Source organism: Mustela nigripes, chromosome 17 (genome assembly GCF_022355385.1).
Source record: "Mustela nigripes isolate SB6536 chromosome 17, MUSNIG.SB6536, whole genome shotgun sequence".
NCBI lineage: Eukaryota > Metazoa > Chordata > Mammalia > Carnivora > Mustelidae > Mustela > Mustela nigripes.
In genome coordinates this window covers 45,614,556-45,636,772 of record NC_081573.1, presented here as the reverse complement: position 1 = coordinate 45,636,772, position 22,217 = coordinate 45,614,556, and the positions used below count along the sequence as shown (strand labels likewise).

The window sequence follows — 22,217 nt, the reverse complement described above, 5'->3', positions numbered from 1 at the left end:
ACTTTTGGTTTCTAAAATATGGCATTAAACCTGATTTCTCTGTAGGTACTTTTTAGCTGAATCTTACAAATTTTGTAGTGCATTTTCATTGTCATTCAATTCAAAACGTTTTCTAATTTACCTGTGACTGCTTCTTTGACCTATGTGTTATTTAGAAATCAACTTAATTTCCAAAAAAATTGGGATTTTTCCTAATTTTCTTACTGATTTCAAGTTCAGTTTGTTGGTCAGATAATATATTTTGTCTGACTTCAATATTTTTGATTTTCTTTTTTAAGGCCAGAAAGTGATCTGTTTTTGTGAATGTTCCAAGTATACTTGAAAAGAACCTATTTCATTCTTGGTAGGTGGAATGTTCCTCTTATTTTCATTTTCCTAAATGGCTATTAACTTTTTGGAAATAAAACTTCACAAAGAGAAGGAATAGATCACATAATGTTGGATTCAGAGATCTGATGGTTCATTGCATGAATCTGAAAAATAAAAAAATTATTTTATAGAAGTATTATGATCATACCTAGTAAACAAAGTACATGTATATACAATTGTTAATGATATGAGTCCATGTAACAGCACATAAATGCAGATAATGTATAAGTTATCTCTTCACATACTTACCTTCTAATCTGTTCCCAGTATGATCCAGTGACCCATTGTCCCCAGCCACACTGGTTTTTAGTTCTTCCAAGCAGCTTGTTCCAATCTCTTGTTGTCTGAGGATTTACTGAGTAAACTCTCTACATGGAAAATATTTTCTCCCTCTTTTTGTCTAATTTCTTTTCAACTTTCAGCATTCACCTTGAATTCACTTTCTTCAGGAAGTCTTTTCTGACATGCTCTCCAAAGATCAGTTCCTCCTGGTACACATTTTCATGGCACCCTATATGTCTCTTTCACAGGACTTATTATGATTAAAATGAAAAATATAAGAGTAGATTAGGGCAGATCATCAAAGATGTTATGACTTCTCAAAAGGTTCAAAATCATCAACTCAAAAAAGTTACCAAAATGAGACATGAAGCAGCCAACTAAGCTGACTTAATGAACTTAAACCTGGTTTTTAATGAATAGCATTTCTCTTTTGAAGACATCTATGAAAGGAGAATTATATCTTCAGAAGAATTTTAAATGCATCTGACTTCCATATTATATGTCTAACACATCCAAGAGAACATAATTTATAAAATATTGCACATAGCAGGACACACACAAAACCAACTAAAATGAGAAGTCCCATTTTATTGCATTCAAATATCCAGACAAATGGATGTGTCTGTTTCCCTAAGACAGTCCTTGCTTTAGGAAGGAAAATCCATATACAAATGCCAAATTTGGCTCAACTTTTTTTTCCAAATTGAATCCAAAAATTAATGCTTTAGAGTCTATTAATTTTGTAAATTTTTAGGCAAAGAATATGGGTGAAGAGAGTGAGGGGAAAATCTTTGTCTTTCATGAATATTTGGAACCTTAATTTCTTTTAAATAACACTTGACACTATTACCAGGGAGCACTTGCAGGAAAATACACAGAGATTCCTTGGCAGTGGGGTTGGAAGAACTGCCTTCCCCATGTCTTTCAGACTCACTTTGTAAATTATGTGAAACACTTTTAGACAGACACTGGCACTCATAAATTATACAGCCCATTTGCATATTCCAGTCATGAGACATTATGCAAAGTGACATGATTTGCATAATGGATTCCTCTTGTCGCTTCAGTTGCCGCATGCTTTTAAAAAAACAAAATGAAATAAAATGAAAGCATGAAAAGGTGAAAGCATCAAGTTTCCAGCTTTGCCTGTCTCCTTCCCAACTACAGTATCAATTGCTTTCCTTTTCTACAGGGGGAGAGATAAGGTCAGAAAGCAAAATTCTACAAACATACAAACCAACCAAAAGAACTTTCACATGAATTTTGTTTTTAATTAAAATGTACCTACTTTCTTAGTGAAATCCATTATAAATAACCCATGCGAGTCAAGAGAAATGGGGACAAATTAAAACAGTAAGATACAGAGAAAGAAACTTCACGGAACTTTTTCCTTTAAAAAAAAAAAAAAACTTCTTTAGGTGTGATATTTAGGGAAGTGGTCGCCTTCCTCCTTGTAACTTAAAGAAAAAAGGCTTCAGGTATTTTCTTATTATTGGGAAAGGGAATATTATGGATGAGATAAATGGGTTAGGGGAGGGATTTTTTCCCCCCATAAGAACTTCTGAAGGGTTTTCCTGTTTTGAAAGATGAAGGGAGAAGAGAGACAGGGTGTGCTTTGATTATTTAACAAAATATAGAATGGCTATATATACCGTAAGGACGAGGCAGTATCACGTCGACTTCTATCTGCTCTACTCCAATAAGCAGGCAACGTTCCCTCAGCAGTTGCCAGTTTTGCTGCGGGCTTTCCCTGCCCCCCTGCACCAGTGCGGAAGGCAGAGTGTGCCAAGCGGCTGGCGTCTGTACCCTGTGGGAAAAGTTAACTGTAATTCTTCGGCTTTTAAAATCAATTAACCCGTGTGTTAATTAACGTCAAGTCGACGGGAGGAGGAGGAGAAGAAGGGGAGGGAGGGAGGAAAGAAAAAAGCTGCAAGGGCGGATGGCAGAAGAGTTGGCACAGTGCCATCCATTCAGGGGCAACGCCACAGTTTCGTGCGATAGCAGCAGCGGGTATATGTTACGAGGGCCCTGTATGCGGGCCAGACAGTGCGGTAAAGCCAAGGGAGATTATCCAGACCCCCAGGAGCGAACAGAAAGCAGCAACCGAAGGCGCAAGTGCCAGGATTACAGCCTAGGCTGCTCCAACTATGAGCCCTTCCTCGGACCCAGAGACTCGGCTACTTGGGGTTTGGGGGTCTTCCACACCAAAGAGGCACAAAGCTGACTTTAATCACTTTCTTCCTTTAAACTTGATTCTGCCGCAGTGGAGCAAGCACAGCGGATGCTTTCACACCCAGCAAGACAAAGGCCGTCGTCTCCGCCATGACACTGTTCCGTTCCAAGCAGAGGCCGGGATCTTGGACTCCTTGAAAAATCAAAGGAAACAAGGAAAACAAACAACAAATACAGCAACAAACAGAAAAAATTAACTACCACCAAAATTGTGTGCCCATTTGCCCATGCCAGGGGTGATCTGGGCATCTGTTGCAGCAGAAGGCGCTTGTGTGGGGCTTTTTTTTCTTTTTTTTTCTTTTTGGGCAAGCTGTTGGTTTGTTTGCTATTCAACTTCGTTTATAATTAACTTAAAAAAAAAAAAAACACCCCACCATTCAGCCTAGTCAACAACAAACAAAGAGCAAAAGCAGACATCGGAAGAGAAATGCCATAGGAAGCGGCATGAATACATGCCACAGCCGGTGCCACTTGCCATTTGGAAAACCTCAGGGAACGATGCCAATTCTACAGCTCCGAAGAAGGCAGAGAAGGGAGCATAAAGGTCTACAAATAGAAATCATAAGGAAAGAATACTGCTTATACAATCCTGGATTGCAATTGAACACAACTTCTGCTGGGAGAAGAGAGGGAATTTTAAATGGAGACATAGAAGGGTATAAATTAAAAGATAGGCACCTATCGATTGCATTTAGACACATTTGTAAGGCTGTATGTGTATATAAATACACATTATTTTCAGACAAATGAAACATTTAGGTATGTGTCTATTTTTGTGTTATAGGTATGGGTATGTATATAGGTGTATATGTTTATGCATATATACACATAATGTGGGATGTATGCATGTGTGAGGAGAAGGAGAGGAGGACAGAGAAGGAGAGAGAGGGAAATGTGTGTAAGTGCATGTATGTGTGTGCATACAATCCCACTTTTTGACCCAGGTATACACAGAAGACAAAATAAAAATCATACTCCAGCAGCAAGCAGGCAGTCAGAGATTTATCTACATTCACTGCTATCACCAGGGAGATGAATGGGGCCGATCTGAAGCCCTTTTACAAGATCCACTATGGGAGTGAAGGAGGAGGAGGGATGCCACACAGACATGCACAAACTTGAAGTCAGAGGGATTTGGAAGGTGCCACTTAGGAAACCCTGGTGGCAGAACGCAGGGGAGAAGAAGGGGAAAGAAGGGGGAAGAGGTTTGTCTCTATGTTTTAGGTGGTCGTTTAAAAAAAAATCTGAAAAAGGGTTTCAGGAAACGGCTGGTACTTACGTTGTCTGCGTTGCTGTGGATCCTGAAAGGTGTTCTGTTGGCACCAGGCACTGAGCCAGGGGCAGGCGCTGGAAACAAAGGGGAGAGACAAAATAATAATAATAAAAAAAAAATAAAGTCATTCTATGGGAATATTAATTGCTGCTCTTGTGGATTTTACAAAACACACAAACTGTTTTCTTTTCTTTCTTTTTTTTTTTTTTTTTTAATGTGGATTGGCGCGTGTCCCTTTCGCATGGAATATACAAGTAGTATGGGATTTACAGCCCAGTACGGGACTCAGGATTAACTGCGCTGGCATCTTTTGGGCATATTCTTCCTTTTAATGAATGAGCTTTCGCTGTTAATGAGGAATAATCGTTTGGCTAATGAGCTTTGAAACATTAAGAGAAAAGAGGTTTTTTTCCGTTAATCGCTCTGGTGCGACTGCATGGATGGATTACAAAAGACAGCAATAGGAACGCAGTACAAAGGGGGGGAAACCTCTCCTGGAGTGGGAGAAACACCGAGATGGGTGATGTGTCCCTGCATCTTTCCTTCTTTCTTGCTCTTTCACTCTCTCTGCCAACTGCTATGGGTTTCCATAACTCCGCAATCAAAGTGGATGGTCGGAAAGGATTATTACAAAGAGTGAAGCCTCCGCTGTTAATGTCTCCAGTGTTTAATCATCATACAGTAGAATGGTTTTATGCATATTTCATTTGCATATCATTAAACCGTGTTAGCGAGGGGCATTCAGAGCCAGGAGAAGTACAAAGTTGGGGAGAGAGGGAAGAAAAAAAGGTCCCTATGATGCTTATCTTCAAACAGGGACTTGTTCCATGATCTGTCTTCTACTTTTGCTAAAATCATTATGACTTGGAAACCTTTGAAGTTGGATACAACCTTGGATTCTTCTAATTCCTGCAGAGCGGTATATTTTTAAAAACAGCAGAAATGTTCCTGCACTAGACAATTAAAGGAATATAAACTCCAGTGGGTTGAAACTAGTAGCTCTTTGGGGAATGCAGTGGCAGAGGCTTCTACAAATACCACAGTTAAAAAAAAATAATAAAGAGCATCATATTAAAACAAAAGAAAACGAAGACAAGAAATATTAACACGTGGATTATATTGTTTCTTTTGGGGGGTAATGAACTAAAGAGAATGAAGAAGCCATCGGTAATTTATCCCTTCATTAATGAACAGTCACCTTTTTGTATGTGTTTGTTTTTGTCCTTTCTTTTAAGGGGGATGTTGTCATTTTCGAAGCGATTAGTCGATTATTTTGTAGCTCTGATCTTTTTCTCCTGCATCCGACAGGAAAGAAAGGTGATGGTTAGGGAATATGTGTGTATTGGGGGGATTGGTGGGAAAAGAGGAATACAGTGAGTTCTTTGTAGATCTAATACATGCACAACATATTAATTGGGAGCTTTTAAATCTCCCTCAATAGGCTATTTCATTCCTGGTAAAACAGCAGCTGGTTAGCCACTATTGGTGACTCTTCAAATATCACTTTAAGTATTTTTATTCTGTCGCTGTTGTTGTTGTTGTTGTCTTGTTTTGTTTTTCCTTGATCAAGTATGAGAATATGATGTCATCTCTTCTTTATCAAGTCTCTTCTCTCTTCCGTCTTCTCCACTTCCAATTTCCAAACTGTAAAACAATGTTGGTTTAATATTGAATCCTGGTGCACACAGTCTAACTGGTACAACTTGATTTGGAAATGAGATGCTGTTTTATATTTAAATTATCCCCACTCCTCCCTTATCCTCCAAAGCTTTGTCTCTGTTATGAATATTCAGATGAGGCATGATGTGATTACACTGTACAATTACTCCTATCCATAGTGGTGGCAGGGGCTGCTGGGGAGACAGAGAGCCAGACAGCCTCCAAGCCAGTATGGGTTTGTTTTCGGTATTTTTCCTATCTCCTTGGTGCTGAGGCACATGCAGATGTCGCTGTTGTTCTTTATAAAGCCCTAATGATATGCAAAAGCATAACGACTCAGTTTGATGCAAAGCATCAACGAAATATTATGAATGTCTTTAAGAAAAGGGGAGAGAAAATCCTGACTGAAGGAATGTCCACATAAATTATTTTTATTTAAATGAATTCAAAGGATGGGGTGAGGGCAAGTCAGAAGGAGTCACATGGAAAACATGCATAATATTAATATGCATAAAGAGTTCTCACCGAGGAGGAGAAGAAGCTCCTCAGTACAGCTCATGGGACAAACTGGTTCATTAGGAAATAGCTCTGAGCGAATGCAGCATTTTGCTATTTCAATTTTTTCCTTATTTTAAATGAAGAGTCAGACAGATGTGTTTTCTTTGCATGGCAGCATCGAGATGGATCCAATCTGTGAAATTTGCTGTCCAAATAGCATTTCTAATGGAAACTGGAACTAAACAAGGGCACGGATGTGGAAGGGAGAGGAGAAGAGAGAATATATGAAGAGGAATATGTTCAGAGCCACAGCATTATGTTTTGTAGTACAGGAGGTTTTCAGAAACCATCTTTACTTCATTAGTCTCAGATGGGGCTCCTGTTGCAGGGAGCTATCAGGGTTTACCAAGATGAGCACCGAAACAGGCCCTTCTAGGTCTGAGGCTGAGGAAAGCAGCGGCAACTTGGTGCCTGTCCCCCACCAAGCTGTCTTCAGCTCGGAAGCCAAAAGCACAGCTACTCCTAATTTGGGGATGCAGTAGAGTGCCTCCTGGTCCAGGTATTTGTGACAGAGGGAATTCTTGGTGCTATCATAGTATACATTGCTAAAGGGCAGATGGAATCATCTGGGTGCTTAAGCAGGCCTGATAATGTCATTGCTGGTTAATTCTCAGGATAAAGCTTACTGTGGTTTTTCTAACATTTTCGGAATGCTGAAATTACCAGTGGGGATTACTGCATGTTTACAAGGAACAGGGATGAACAAATGGTGAATGAGCCTATTGGGTGGATTCAAAACTGGTAAAATATTTGGAATATTACTAGCAGCCTTAAAAGATTAATAAGGTAAACTGAAGCAAGCAGCAGCAGTCAGAAATAAAGAGAGCGAGAGAATTCATTACTTCCTTGGTCAGGTGTACATAATTCAAATTATTTTAATAATTTAGGTTAAAACAATTCTATACTTCCTTTAAATTACCTAAAGAGAAAAACAGTTTTGCTTTGGTATGTCTGTGTACATGTACAAATTTCTATTGAATGCAAAATGTTAACCTGGAACTGGTCTTTATTTATGTATGAGTATGTAAGCCTGTTCTAAATTCTGCTGCTCTTCACCAATTAATCTCCAATATTTCCATTTATGAGTTTCCCTTGTAACATACATGCTTGCACATGTGCACACACAGACACACTTCTCAACTGCTATATGATTCTCAACTGGTAAACTGTACCAAACTGTAGAGTACAATAACTTAATGATTATGTGGAGAATGGCTATTTAATCTGAATCAGAATCAGGCCTTTAACCTCTTATTTCTTCCATCTTTGTTGACAGAATTATGGCTGTTCAATATTGAAACAATGCATGTAAAGAATTTAACATAGTATTTGCTCATAGACACTAAATAATGCTATATTTTATTGTTGCTATATTATTGCTACTTCAGTGTATTGGTTAGTATTTGAGAGAAATAGGGAGAGGGAAATAACATTCAATCTTTACTAAGGAGCGACTCATGGAAAAGGTTTAATGAGAAAGCAGTAAATAGGTTTCCTTGGTGGATAGACAGTGAATGATCAATAACCAAAAGTCAAACTATAGCTTATATTAATGCAGCTCAAAAAAGATACTCGAAAACTTTCCTTTAAAAATGGATGTGTAATTCTGAAATGATGAGCTTGCTGCATGGAATCCACAGTCCGATAAGAGTTCTAGCGCGGTTGGCGTGGACCACGGTAACTAAGGGATGCTCATTATTTATCACATTATTTACCACATGACGGGGTAGTGCCAACTTTAAGTACTTTTTTCCAAAAAAATATTTTTGAAGGGGTAAAATGTTAAGTACTTTAAAATAAAAATTTAAATCATGTAGAAAGCAAAAAGTCTCTCTTTAGTCCCTTTTCAAGCCATGAGTTTTTAACCTCACCTCCAAACTGATAATCACTTTTATTGGTCTCTCGGTTATCCTTCCAGACATGGTGTTATACCCAGATATTAATGAGACATTAATATATAGTACACAAATGATAGTTTTTTTAAAACTTTTTTTTGGTACACAAATGATAGTTTTTTTAAAAAAGCATCTTTCACAAATGCAGTAATTTCACCGTGAATAGATTACTTAACCTTTTCATTTGCAATAATAATGTCCATTAATTGTTGTCTTTAACTTGTCTTATTTTATTTGTGAGGACTTCTAGTACTATGTTGAACAGAAGTGGTTTGTAGTGAGAATGAACATTTTTGCTTTGCTTCCAATCTTAGGGGGCATCATTGTCTCGTTTCTCAGATTATGGGAGAAAAATTTCAGTCTTTCATCATTATGACAATTGCCTTTATCAAGTGGAATAGGTTTCCTTTTTGCTAAGTTGCCAAGAATTTTTTAAAATCATGATGGTTGTTAAATTTTGTCAAATGCCTTTTCTGCCTCTATTAAAACAAATAACAGCTTAGAGTTGCTACCATGGTAAATATCCATGACTGATTTTCATGTTAAACCAACCTTGCAATCCTGGGACAAAAGCTACTCGGTCATGATCAATTGATCTATCAATCATATATATATATATATATGCAATTATATATATATATATATATATGTGTGTGTGTGTGTGTGTGATAAATATGTGTATGTGAATATATTGCAAATTTGGCCTGTTAGTATTTTTTGTTAATGATTTTTGAATCCATGTTCATGAGAGCTATTGATCTATAATTTTCTTTTCTTGAAATAACTTTGTTTGGTGTTGTTATCAGGGTCTTATTGACTTTATGAAATAAGTTGGAAAGTGTCCTCCTCCTCTATATGCTGAAAAAATTTGTGTAAGATTGTAATTATTTTGTCCTTAAATGTTGGATAGAATATACCAGTGAAGCTATTGGGCCTATAAATTGTGGGCAATTTTCCAATCATAAATTTGATTTTTAAGAAAATGATCTAGAACTCAGATTTTCAGTTTTTTGTGTCAATGTTTGCAACCTTTGTTTTTCAAGGATTTTTCCATCTCATCTTAGTTATCAGATTGATTGGAACAAAGTTGTTCATAATATCCTGTTATTATCCTACCGTTTTTGCCTGTCAAAACTTTAGTAATGTCTCTCTTTCATTTGTGATATGGGTGATCTCTAATTTTTCTTTTTTGGGGGTTAGTCTCTTAAAAATCAATTTTATTAATCTTTTCAAGGAATCAACTTCTGTCTGTTGAAGTTCCTTTGATTTCTACTGTTAATTTTATTATTTCCTTTCTTGTATTTACTTTGGGTTTAATTTCCTTCTCTTTTTCTAGACTTACAACATCAAATCTTAGATAATTAATTTTATACCTTTCTTCTTTTCTAATACAGATGTGTAGAGCCACATGCCTTCCTCTAAGAATTGCTTTAGTTGCATCCCACATAATTTAATAGGATGTGAATTCATTATCGCTTATTAGATATTTAAAACACAGTTTCTCTTGCAATTTCTAATCTGGTACATATATGTTATTTAGGAGTATGTTGCTTATTTCAAAGTATTTGCTTATTTTCTAAGCATCTTATTACTATGGATTTTTAACTTAACACTACTGTATTCAGGGAACATATTCTGTATAATTTAAACTCAAAACTTGTTTTATGGCCTGATATACATTCTTCCTTTTTGAAATTTCATATGCATTGAGAAAATATTTTGCTGTTGATTTCCTCTGTTATACAGTTGATTTCTATTATCTTCTATTCTTACCCTCTGCCTTCTACTTTATTTGGGTTTCCTTTCTATTCTATTTCTAATTTCCTAAGAAGGTATTTATATGATTGATTTTCGGTTGATTTTCCTTTTTTAAATATTTGTTTAAAGGCTCTTCTTTACCCTCGAAGTATAGCTTTAGATATAATTCCCAAGTTTTCATATGTCATATTTTCATCATCGCTTGGTTCAAAATATTTCCCAATTTACCTCATAATTTCCTCTTTGACCTATAGGTTATTCAGAAGTGTAGGGCTTAAGTTTTACACCTTTGAGCATTCACAAAATTTATAGTTCTCTTACTGTTATTGATTTTTGGTCTCTTGTTCTTGCTTTCCAGATTTCTGTCATCAGAGTCTATTTGAATGATTTAAACCTTTGACTGTTTTTCAGGCTTGTTTTATGGTCAATTTTCATAAATGTCTACTTGAATAAAATGAATCCCATCATTGTTAGATGCAGTGTTCTTCATATAATGTAGTTATATTGAGTAATTTTGTTGTTTCATTCACTTGTATTCTTACTGATTTTTTCGTCTCCTTGTATAATTGTTTTATTAGTTACTACAACAAAGATGTGCTAACATCTTATACCAAGATGAGAATTTGTGTATGTATATTTTTAGTTTTGTCAGTTTTGCTTCATATATTTTCTGACTATTTTATTAGATGCAAACAAATTAAGAATGATGATATTTTGTTTAACTGATCCTTCAATAATTATACCATATATATCTTTATCTCTTGCCTTAAAATCTATTTGTCTAATATTCATATAGCTATTCTGTTGTATTTTGGTACAGCTTGATATCTTCAACTTTTTCATTTTTTTTTCTTGGATTTTATCCCTTTTTCTTTTTTAACATTCTCTTAAAATTTTTTTTTCAGTATAGTTCACACACAATGTCATGTTAGCTTCAGGTGTACAACATAGTGATTCATCTTCTCTATGTGTTATGATATTATCTTTTATCCAATCTAACAATTTTGTCTTTTAACAGAATTGAGTCCATTTACATTTAATGTAATTATGGATATATTTTAAATTATATATGTAATTATGGATATATTTAATTATATACGTAATTGTTTCTTATTTGTTCTACCTGATTTACGTTCTTTCATTCCTTTTTTGTGTTAAGATTAATGAAAACATTTTTTCTTATTCTATTTTCTCTTTTAGCTTATTAGTAATACATTATTTTGCTATTAAGTGTTACCCTAAACATTAAAACATGCATCTGTGAACTTACTATTACATTTATTTATTTATATTACTATATCTACTTATTACAAATTAATGCTTTTATCACTTCCCAGACAATATCAGAACTTTAGTCTCATTTTTTACCCTCCCTTTCATTTATGCTTATTGTTAACATGAATTTCAATTGTTCATGTATTTTAAATCTCACATATTTTAATTTTTTTTATTGTGCAGTCAAAATTCATTCAGACTTAACAATATATATACTTTGTGCATTGCTCTTTGTTCACTCCTCCATTTCCATGTTCCTTTCCTTCTATGTAAAGAACTCCCTTTGGAGCCTGCTTCCTCCTCTCTCTCTGCCTCCCTCTCTGTCTACTTGTGATCTCTGTCAAATAAATAAATAAAATATCTTAAAAAATAAAAAAAAAAAAAAAGAACTCCCTTTGATTTTTGGGGGCAGGTCTGCTGCTCATCATTTCTCTCTGTTCTTGTTTATTTATAAAGTTAATTCATCTTCAGTTTTGAAGAATATTTTAACTGAGTATAGAATTCTAGATTGGCAGGTCTTTTCTTTCAGTATTTTAAAGATGGCATTCCATTAGCTTTGGATCTCCATCCCTTCTGAAAAGAAGTCAACTGTCAGTCTTATTGCTGCTTCTTTGACATAGTAAGTCTTTCTTTACCTTCATTTAAGGTTTTCTCCTCATCTTTTATTTTCAGCATTTTTACTGATGTACTTTGGTGTGCTTTTTTTGTGTGTTTATTGTGATTGGGCTATCTGTGGCTTGAAACTGTTGATTCTTACGGTTTAAATATTCCTTTTACTATTTTACGGTTTAAATATTTCTTTTCCTTGTTGGATTCCAACATATGTTAGACAGTTTCATATGTTTCATATATAGTTTACACTCTTTATTTTCCATTATCTCTTTATGCTTTGGCTTGAATATTTTTTATGGATCTATTATAAAACAATCCTCTCTTTATCTGTTTCCTATCTGGTGTTAAACCTACTTATTGGTGCTTTAATTTCAGTTATTGTGTTTTCTCAGTTCTAGAATTTTTTTTTTTTTTGTGAGTTGCAGTTCTTTTTTCTAAAATATTATCATTATGGAAGTAAATAGCTATTTCTGATAACTCCAATATCTGGTTTTCTGTGAGTCTTTTTCTACTATTATCTGCTCCCACCCACACTTTTGGTTCTGATTCTTGATATTCCTGGAAAGTATTAAATTGTTCTGATTCTTGATATTCCTGGAAAGTATTAAATTGATGCCAGATATTGTGTGTGAAAATTTTACAGGCTCTGGATGATAATATCTTCCTCTGATGAAAATGTACGGTATCATTCAAGGCAGAAAGGCAGAACAAGGGCAGATCACCTCAATCCAGTCAGTGAGTAAGTAGATTTAAAGCTATACTGTAGTCTTTGTAAAGCTCAGATTATATCTGGTTCATTTCATCTCCTAAGTCCCATTTCCTTGACAGCTCTTTAACTCCAACTTTTGTCATCCTAGCACTGTCTGATCTGCTTCTTAGCATTTTTTTTTTAAGATTTTATTTATTTATTGGACAGAGAGAGAGATCACAAGTAGGCAGAGAGGCAGGCAGAGAAAGAGGAGGAAGCAGGCTCCCTGCTGAGCAGAGAACCCGATGTGGGGCTCGATCCCAGCACCCTGGGATCATGACCCGAGCCGAAGGCAGAGGCTTAACCCACTGAGTCACCCAGGCACCCCAGCATCTTGTCTTAAACAAGGAAAATTGAAAATTTGCGATATACTCTGATTATGGAATTCTTTTTAAAATAATGCCATCAAAAAAGGAAGGGAGGATATTTGTTCTTTGTGAATCTATGTTTATTCCTAGTGATCAAAATCCCCTTTTCCAAATGTATGCAAAAAGTAACTCATTTATTTTTAAAGATTTTATTTATTTATTTGACAGAGATCACAAGTAGGCAGAGAGGCAAGCAGAGAGAGAGGAAGGCAGGCTCCCCACCAAGCAGAGAGCCCAACGTGGGGCTTGATCCCAGGACCCCAGGGTCATGACCCGAGCTCTGAAGGCAGAGGCCTCAACCCACTGAGCCACCTAGGCGCCCTCCAAAATAACTTTTAAATAACTGAATTCACAATTAACACAAAATTTCTGAAAATTGGGAATGATTTTTTTCTCTTGTTCAGGCTTTTGGCACATCTCCCAATCTCCTTTATTTTCTTAAAAATGTGTAATTCCTCAAGGCAACAGCAGATGTAGTTCCACAAGCTCACTGCAAAATATCGCAGTACCTTTGAAAGTAATGTATCTGGGATAGGAAACTTAAATTTCCTTTTTTATCTGAAGTTCATTCTTATTGACAGAAAAAACTGAAGAATAATTCATTCTCTCTCTTCCTCAGTCCCTCCTATTCTTTTAGTAATTTCTAAACAGAACATCAAAATTCTGTAGCAAGTCTCTTTTACTTTTCCCCCAAAACATCTTCCAAATTCTCTCTCTGTTTCTCCTTATAGCTTTATATTCATTTATTATCTAAAATGGACCAAATAGATGCTTAGAAATCACATTGTTCTTCTTCACCTTATCCCCCTTGCCTTTTCTCTGACAATTTTTTACTTTACTCATCAATCACTAAGTTCCTATAAATGTACTTACTATTCCTCAGACTCAGTGAAACAGAAAAACATATTCCTCCTTAAAGACTGGTATACAATATAGCAATAAGTCAATTATATTACAATGTGATATGTGTAGGTGCAATTTTAGTGTTGTTTTGGAGGTCCTCCTATTTTTGTTGAGCTACCTCTCTAGAGATGATGTCCTTAAAGTTATATTTATTCTTAATCTGAATATTTAAAAATCTGTCTTTCTGAAGTCCAGGAAAACAATCTCCAAAAGAACTTACTGCAATGATGGAAATGTGAGTGGGTAGCCTCTAGCTAGTACAACTGAAAAACTGAATTTTTAATTTTATTTAATTTTAATTAAAGGGGCCAACTTATTGGATAGGTAGCTGTAGATGTCTGTTTATGTCTAATATCCATTCCTGGATATTTTAAGCTCTAAGATTAAAGGACTATTTTTCTTTTTTACCTGGTTCTAAGTTTTTTCTATGTCTCTGAGAAGTTGATCAAAATTAGGTTAATTAGTCTCCCAAACATTTCTTTTATCTACTGAGAATATAGATTATTAGCAAGGTAAACCATGAATCTATCAGAAATTCTACTTTTAGTATAATGAGACTTTGAGCATGCATTTGAATAGTTGACTCTATATGATCATTATATCATGAATTTGTACTTTTTTCAGGATCTGAATCAGGATTGCTAGATATATAACCTTTACTTAGCCAAGAAAATTGTAGAGTATCTACCCTAAACAATACCTATTTTTATGTTACTTCTGATATTTATTTTTATGCTTAACCAGATGCTCTCTACCACGTTTCCACTCAAATTTTGCCCCTTATTAACATAATAGTAATTAATGAATATTATGTCTAAAGTTAGGAATGTAGTTTGTGATCAAAAATACATTACAACCAATTGGCCAATTTAGGGATTAAAAACATAACTTTTAACTCATTATCACAAAGCTTGTATGTGCTTCTTTACATGTGGAAATACATACATAACTAATACATATTTTTCATAATTTTGCATGAAGAAGAAATAGTGTTTTTCAGAAGGTTAAAATATATAATAAATGAATGTAGTAGAGGGAATTTAGTCTGGTGAAGTGATGCATGTCTTACCTTGAGAATTAATTACCAAACAAGATTTAAAAGTTTTTATTGGGTTTTAGAAAAAAAATAAAAAATATATTGTTTTAATAGAATTAGATGCTATGTTTTCTGAAAAATGAATGAGAGGTAATAGAGAAATCATCTGGTCTCTCATAATATCTTTCAAATCAAAATATCATGCATGTTCACAGCATACATGAAATGTTTGAACTGATTTATTGACAGGGACTTAATTTTTTCCTAATGAAATACAGACAGGGATTTAATTTTTTCCTAATGAAATAGGTCTGGTTGTCAATATTTTAGTGGACATCAATGTGTAGGGATAATAGTTCAGGCTATGGATTAACATAAAGCTAGGAATTCTGTAATGTGTAGCTCTAATTGTGATGGTTTCTGACCTCAAAAATATGTTAGCAGCTTTCCCATGGTCTTTTTGGCAATTAGAGATTCCAGGTGTCAGTCAACATTATTTAGAACAACCTTAAAAATTTTAATGCTAAAAAAATTAAGATTCAAAGCAGATAATTAGGGAATTAGTCACATTACAAATTAATTCTTCACTTTTTTATGGACTTCATCCAGAAATAATAAGCTCTTTTATACATTTAAAATAGTATTATGTTTTTAAAATTTTTAAAAATATAATATTTCAGGAAAACATTTGTTACACAGAGTAAAATATACCTATATTTGGGATAAAAATCCATAATTATTGACAAGGGTATATAAGTTGCTTCAAGTTCATTACTACTATTATAATTTACCTTATTTTTATCTAGGACTTTACAATGTACAAAGAACTTCCATACACACTATTTCCTTTAAAAGAAAGGCATCACAAGAATACAAACTGACATTGAACTTTTATTCTATGAATAATGACACTTTTAAAATGAAAAAATAAACTATGCTATCACTTTATAATATAATAACAGCACTTGTTTTGCCGAGCTTCTCAAAAGGCAATATGGTCAACCACAGGCTTTGGTGTCATTGAGACCTTTGTTAGAATCCTAGTTTTATTTACTTACTAGCTATGTGTCCTTGAGTGAGTTACTTAACTTATATATGCTTTATTTTCCTCATCTGTGAACTTGAAATTTTAACCTGAGTAAGATTAAGGGAAAAACTTTATATATCCTAAAGCAATACCTAGTATACAGTAGGAGCTCAATCATTAATAATAGTAACTATTACTACTAGCATTATCTGTTCTTTCTCATTGACCTTTATAACATTTCAATAAAACTGAATATGCAAAGGAAATAATTAGATATGAGACAATGACTGTTCAAATATAGATCAAGTCAGGAAGAGAGTTAGAAGTAAAAATCAGTTTCAGAAGCAAATTAGGCACTATAACCACAGAATGGAACTCATTAGAGAATGTGATATGACACCTACATATCATATGATATTTTTGAATTTATGATATTTCAATAGGATTGAAAGTTACATTGATGGCATCACAGGTAATTTTATCTTAGGAAGAGTAAAATTGAAGCACATGTGTGATGTCAATGTTGAATGAGAGAAAATGCGGTAATATTTGCGAAATAAGGAATAGTATATAAAATGCGGCAGGGTGCATGGAACTCATGAGGCTGGAATAATTTGACTTGTATAAATAAATTTTCCCACTTAGATTTATCATATGGATATGAGAATGAGGATGAAAGCTTGACCCACACAATTTTGCATAAAAAACTATTCCAGAGTAAAAGACCCTACTGGGTCTTCTCATAAATATATGTTGTCAAATATATGTATATGGAGCCTCAATTTAAAATATTTATTGCTTGAAGTAACCTATCATCATTATTATATAGATAACTGAAATTATATGTCCTATTTGTATAAATTCAATGCCATCTTTGAATTAACAACACTTGTTTTGATTTTGTCTTGATGTTTTTCTTTAGAATGTTCAGACAGAGAATTAACTTTATTTGAAGATTCATTATATAGGTGTTTATATAAACTATATATTTTTATTATGCTCATATTATAGATATGAAAGACCAGTTGAAAAATCTAGAACAATATCTAATACATGATGGAAGTAGCATATAAACAAAACTTCTTTTCAACTTGTAAGCAAATGTTCTACTCCCATTCTCCTCATGCTTTTTCCAGATTAAATATACTAGGTTCTAGTAGAAAATTCAGAATGCATACTAAGTGAAGGCAGTGTGTGAAAGAAATGCAGAACTGAGTTAGTGCCACAGGATAATGCATGTATCTGATTATTGGTAGGCACTGAAGAAACATTATTTGTTTAGGCATTCCCTAATTCATCCTCTTTGCCCTCCCCCAAAGGAGTTCACAATTTTTAAGGGTTCATAAATTATACTGAAATATCAAGGAAGAATAATAGTGGCTTGCTTGAAAACATTCTAACAGCTGTACAGGGCACACAATAAGTACTCAATAAATGTCTGACTTATCAGATTTAAAAAATGAGTCATTAAATATTGAAAATCATTTCATGGCACAGAAAGCAAATCAGCCAACATTCAAAAATAAAGTACACAGTTATAAAGAAGACAAGAACAGTAAGGTGTTGCTATATTATCCCTATCTTTTATGACTCCCCTATATAAAGAGTGTCAAAGCAAAGAGGGAACCATATTTGCTCACTGTAAGCGCACATTTAGCCTACAGATCTAAAGGCTGTTTGGCACACTGGGTCTGTAGAGAGACAGGTGATTGCTCTCAGTTACAATTCCAAAGTCCATCTTCTTTACCTCATCAATTTGCAGCTTGGTGGGGGTGAGGGTCAGGGAAGAGTTATACTGGACTCCCAAGAGCCCAGGTCTGTTTTTCTGCCTGTCACTCTACCAACCTCCCAGAATAAATTGCTACTTAGAAAAATGAAAGTCAAACATTTATGAAACATACCGCTATTTAGAAAAAAAACTAAGAATTGTTTTGCAAATAGTAGTACTATTAAAAGAGGGAAGAGAGAATAGCATCAGTCATTTTATATTACATATAAGCAGTTTATTAAAGAATTAAATATTTATAGACCATAAAGCAAGGCAGGCGATGAGTCGCAAACAGCTTGCTGAGAAGTACATTATAAAACAATGAGTCTGTCAGTGATTGATAAAGAATGGGGAGCGCAAATGCTTTATAAAATCCCTAAGTTAGCTATGAATTTCCAGACCAGCAAAACAGGATGCGGTAGCCAGCAATGTGTCACGCCAACTCAAGCTGTTGTATTTGCTAAAGGCCTTCAGTGAATAAAATGTATACAACTGCTTTGATCCTTCCACCACTGTCTAATATAGGGGAAACTCCTGGACAAGACAAGGACTTTATGGATGAAGTTCCACATTAATAAGTATTAGATCTAAGATCCCCATATAACTTACCTCATTTTTTCCTTTTTCCCATTAAATAAGACTGAAATTTTGACGAAAGATATCCATCCCTTCCTTACAGAATTACATACATTGGAGATCAGATCACCTTACCTAATCCCTTTAGTTCAGGAGGAGGCAACTGAGCTAAAAGTGGCAAAGTGATTCATTCACATTCACACAGCTACTTAACAATGGGACCAGGATTAAAAGTTGGGTCTCCTATTTCCTAGATCAATATTCTTTCCATAGCATCACCTTCTTTCCTCAATCCCTTTTTAAAATCAGAATTCTGAGCTTTTCTGTCCAGAAAATCATTCCTTAGTTAGAAATTGTGAATTCTTTTCCTCATAAAATTTTATTTCAATCCAGTTTGGAAAATGGTTTTGTGAAGAGAGATAAAAGCTGTAAATGGATAAAACTTTAGTCCATATATTCTCTGAGAGAAATGGAGAATATAATCTGCCTTTCCAAAGTCATTCTAGTTTGAGATAATAGGATGCTATTAGTGAAATGTTGGCTCTTTCTTGGATAAATTGATGATATAGCTTTCTTCCATGCACTAACTAGCTGGAAGGATGGAGTTTTTTCATCTTCTACGAGAATGACTGGTTAAGACCCTAAAGGTGTTCATAATTTTAAATGCCAGAAGTCATCTCTTCCTGACTTTGTGAAAGTCATAAGCATCTATATGTTCTGGATACACTAATTTGGAATTCTATTCCTTTCTCTTCTCTGCCTTCAAATTTAAACGGTCATTTTGTTTCTACATAATTGAGCTTGAAATTCCACTTGCTGCCTGTAAATTGAGCAGAGTACACATTGTGAGTCAAGTAAAGTTATATATCAAATCCTCTCTGCCTATTCAGAAGTAAAAGCACTATGTAATTTGTTTGTAAAAAACCAACCACTGATGCTCCTGTCCATAACCTCACCACTATTTTTTTTCATTTTTTTTAATATAATTTTTTACTTTTTATAAACATATATTTTTATCCCCAGGGGTATAGGTCTGTGAATCACCAGGTTTACACACTTCACAGCACTCACCAAAGCACATACCCTCCCCAATGTCCATAATACCACCCCCTTCACCCAAACCCCTTCCCCCCAGCAACCCTCAGTTTGTTTTGTGAGATTAAGAGTCACTTATGGTTTGTCTCCCTCCCAATCCCATCTTCTTTCATTGATTCTTCTCGTACCCACTTAAGCCCCCATGTTGCAACACAACTTCCTCATATCAGGGAGATCATATGATAGTTGTCTTTCTCCGCCTGACTTATTTCGCTAATATAAGTCACAAATTTTCTTCATATATGTCAACCGCAAAAAATAGTTTAATACCCCTTAATAAGCAGATTCTTATTTTGAGCACACTTTAAAAGTTCACTTATTCTATATCACCTTCATTCAAACGTTTTGTTCTTCTCTTTCTCCAACCTAACCATGAACCCACCTCTGTAAGAATGTTGATACAAATAGTAAGTACATTTTTCAGAATTTGCATAGTAACCAACTGCAGTTAACAATGCCAAAGTATCTCAGTGTGTCTACCCACCACAAACTAAGATTAAAGAAATACTGAGAAAAGTGAATCTTCTGCCAACAAACTCAAATTTGAGAAACTTTCCTTTTCCTTGGCTGAATTTTTTGGTCAACTTCCAAGAGACTATTTCCTGCCATACAGAGAAGTAATTAGGTATTTATTAAATGGAAGTTTTGGCAAGATGATGAATTATATCACAAGTGCAGTTATACTCTTGCTCATGCTCTCAGCATTGGAAACAATTTTCAATCCTTCAAAATTATGTTCCAGAATCTCACATAATATATTTCCATTACATGTTCACACAATAAATGAAACAAAGCAAAAAATATGGTCTTACACATTGTGCTGTAGGTGGATGTCATGGTGATTTTAAAATACAAGTTTATATTTCTGAATAAATTGAATCCCAGTTAAGTCAGGCTAACATCTTTAATAGTCTCACCCACATGGATGGGGTGAAGATCTTATGTATTGTTATTAAGCCTAGTGGTTGAAACCATGCTCCAGTGAAATATTATACCTAAAAGTAATGCTTCTGGAAAACACCTGAAGAATGCTTTTAAGTTGAAAAGCCATATATTCATATTAAATTACATTTTAAACATGACAGAAGTGTTTTCTCTCTAAAGGAATATTGTAGCAAGTTCTTTGTTACAAGAAAACAATTATTCCCTTGAGAAATCGGGCTTTCATATATTAAAAACAAACTTGTGAACCAAAATTTTTAAAAAATTAGCATTAATTACAGTGGATCATATTAGAAAATGTGTTTGCTTTTGGACTGAAACCTTATTTTTAGTGAATCTGTGAATCACCTTATATAGTTTTCGTGATAATGAATTTACCATCAGCAAATCCTAAACCACCGAAATAATTCTAGGCCTCCAACAAATATAAATGCAAGTAAACAAACAAGCAAATAAATAAATTAAAACCATACTAATGGATGTGAACTAAACTGACAATAAAAAATAAAATTTCAGATAGTATTTTTTTTTAAATTTATGATTTGGTCACAAGTGTTTTACTATCAGTTTTTTAAAAATCCCTAAAAATAAATAAAGAAATGAAACTGTATCATGAGTCTATATAATTTTGCCCCCTTCCATCCAGCCCTCTTTTCACTGCAGTCCAAAGCTTGCAACTGAATAACTGCTAATAAGAAGAACTGGACACACTAAGCAGATAATTAAAATGCACTTTTTTCAAAAAATCATTCACTGCTGTGGAAGGGGAATGGAAGTTAGTCAATATATAGAGAGCTGTTCTAACAACACTAAATATGCATAACTTATTTTAAAAATTTCCAGTCAAAAAAATCCAGATTGTTTATTAAAACATTCAGAAGGCTTTTCTTTCATCTTACAATTTAGCTTCCTTCTATTTATTATCAGTTTGATTGTTTTGTGAATTTGTTTTCTTAAATAACAATTGTATCTTCATTTATTTTTCTTTTCAGAATTTTCATGAAAATTCAGAGACTTCAGCAAAAGGTAAAATATACATGTACCCACATTAAAAAAAAAGTTACAGAATCCAAGATAATTCATTTCCAATTTTTCATCCAAATATCAAGGTAACACACAGAAATATTTTTTGAAGTGAAAATGCTTGGCTAAAACTCTTTACTGATGGAAATGATTATTCTGCAAGTGAATAAAAATCCACTCTCTAAACTTGTAGCCTGACATTTTTAAGAAATGGGAAAAGTCAAGAGATCTATAAAAATGAAAGGAATACTGAAAATATTCTTAAAACTATTCCAAGTAACTATGAAATTTTATTTAGCTAATTATATTTTAATGTAAGAGAGTCAGAAAAGTAGCAGATGTCTTTCTTCAAAGTCACTAATTTCAGATTTAAAGTCAAACTCTATTTGAAAGACCAATCTAGCATAATATGTAGGAGGATTAGGTTCTGGAATAAGTAGTGTTCACAGAGACTCTGAGCCTATAAAACTGCAAGCCACAGGAGGATTTTGCCTCTACAGAAAATAGTGGGTGAGTGATAGTGTGGTGTAGAGCTAGGGACCCAGCTGGAGGTATGCTTTTATGGAATTGTACCTCTCTTCATTTCTTTTAGGAATGCTGGAATAAAAATCCCTTCAGCCCATACTCTTCAGGGGTTGAGGTATAAGATCCCACAAAACTGTGTAGGAATGTTCCCAAAGGTTTATACTCATGCTAAATCATAACAGATTCTAAATAATATATTTTAATCAAATATATATAGTCACTGTTTCTCAATACTGTTTCTCAATTTTATGATACTATAACTCTTTCCCCAGAGTAAAATCAGGTGTGACAAA

At 34.2% G+C, this 22,217-nt stretch overlaps 1 long non-coding RNA gene across 3 annotated transcripts; it reads right to left on the bottom strand.

The window, feature by feature from the left end:
* Positions 1–274: 274 nt before the first annotated feature.
* LOC132004747 (uncharacterized) lies at positions 275–8,310 on the bottom strand. 3 transcript variants are annotated; one of them, XR_009400628.1, is made up of 4 exons: positions 2,886–8,310; positions 2,304–2,458; positions 619–901; positions 275–473 (listed from the first exon to the last, which is right to left on the bottom strand). It is a non-coding gene; the product is annotated as an uncharacterized LOC132004747 (long non-coding RNA). The 3 variants fall into 3 exon arrangements; XR_009400629.1 differs by lacking the exons at positions 275–473; positions 619–901 and adding an exon at positions 1,439–1,728 and having other exon boundaries at positions 2,886–3,016; positions 4,163–8,310; XR_009400627.1 differs by lacking the exons at positions 275–473; positions 619–901 and adding an exon at positions 1,439–1,728.
* Positions 8,311–22,217: the final 13,907 nt, after the last annotated feature.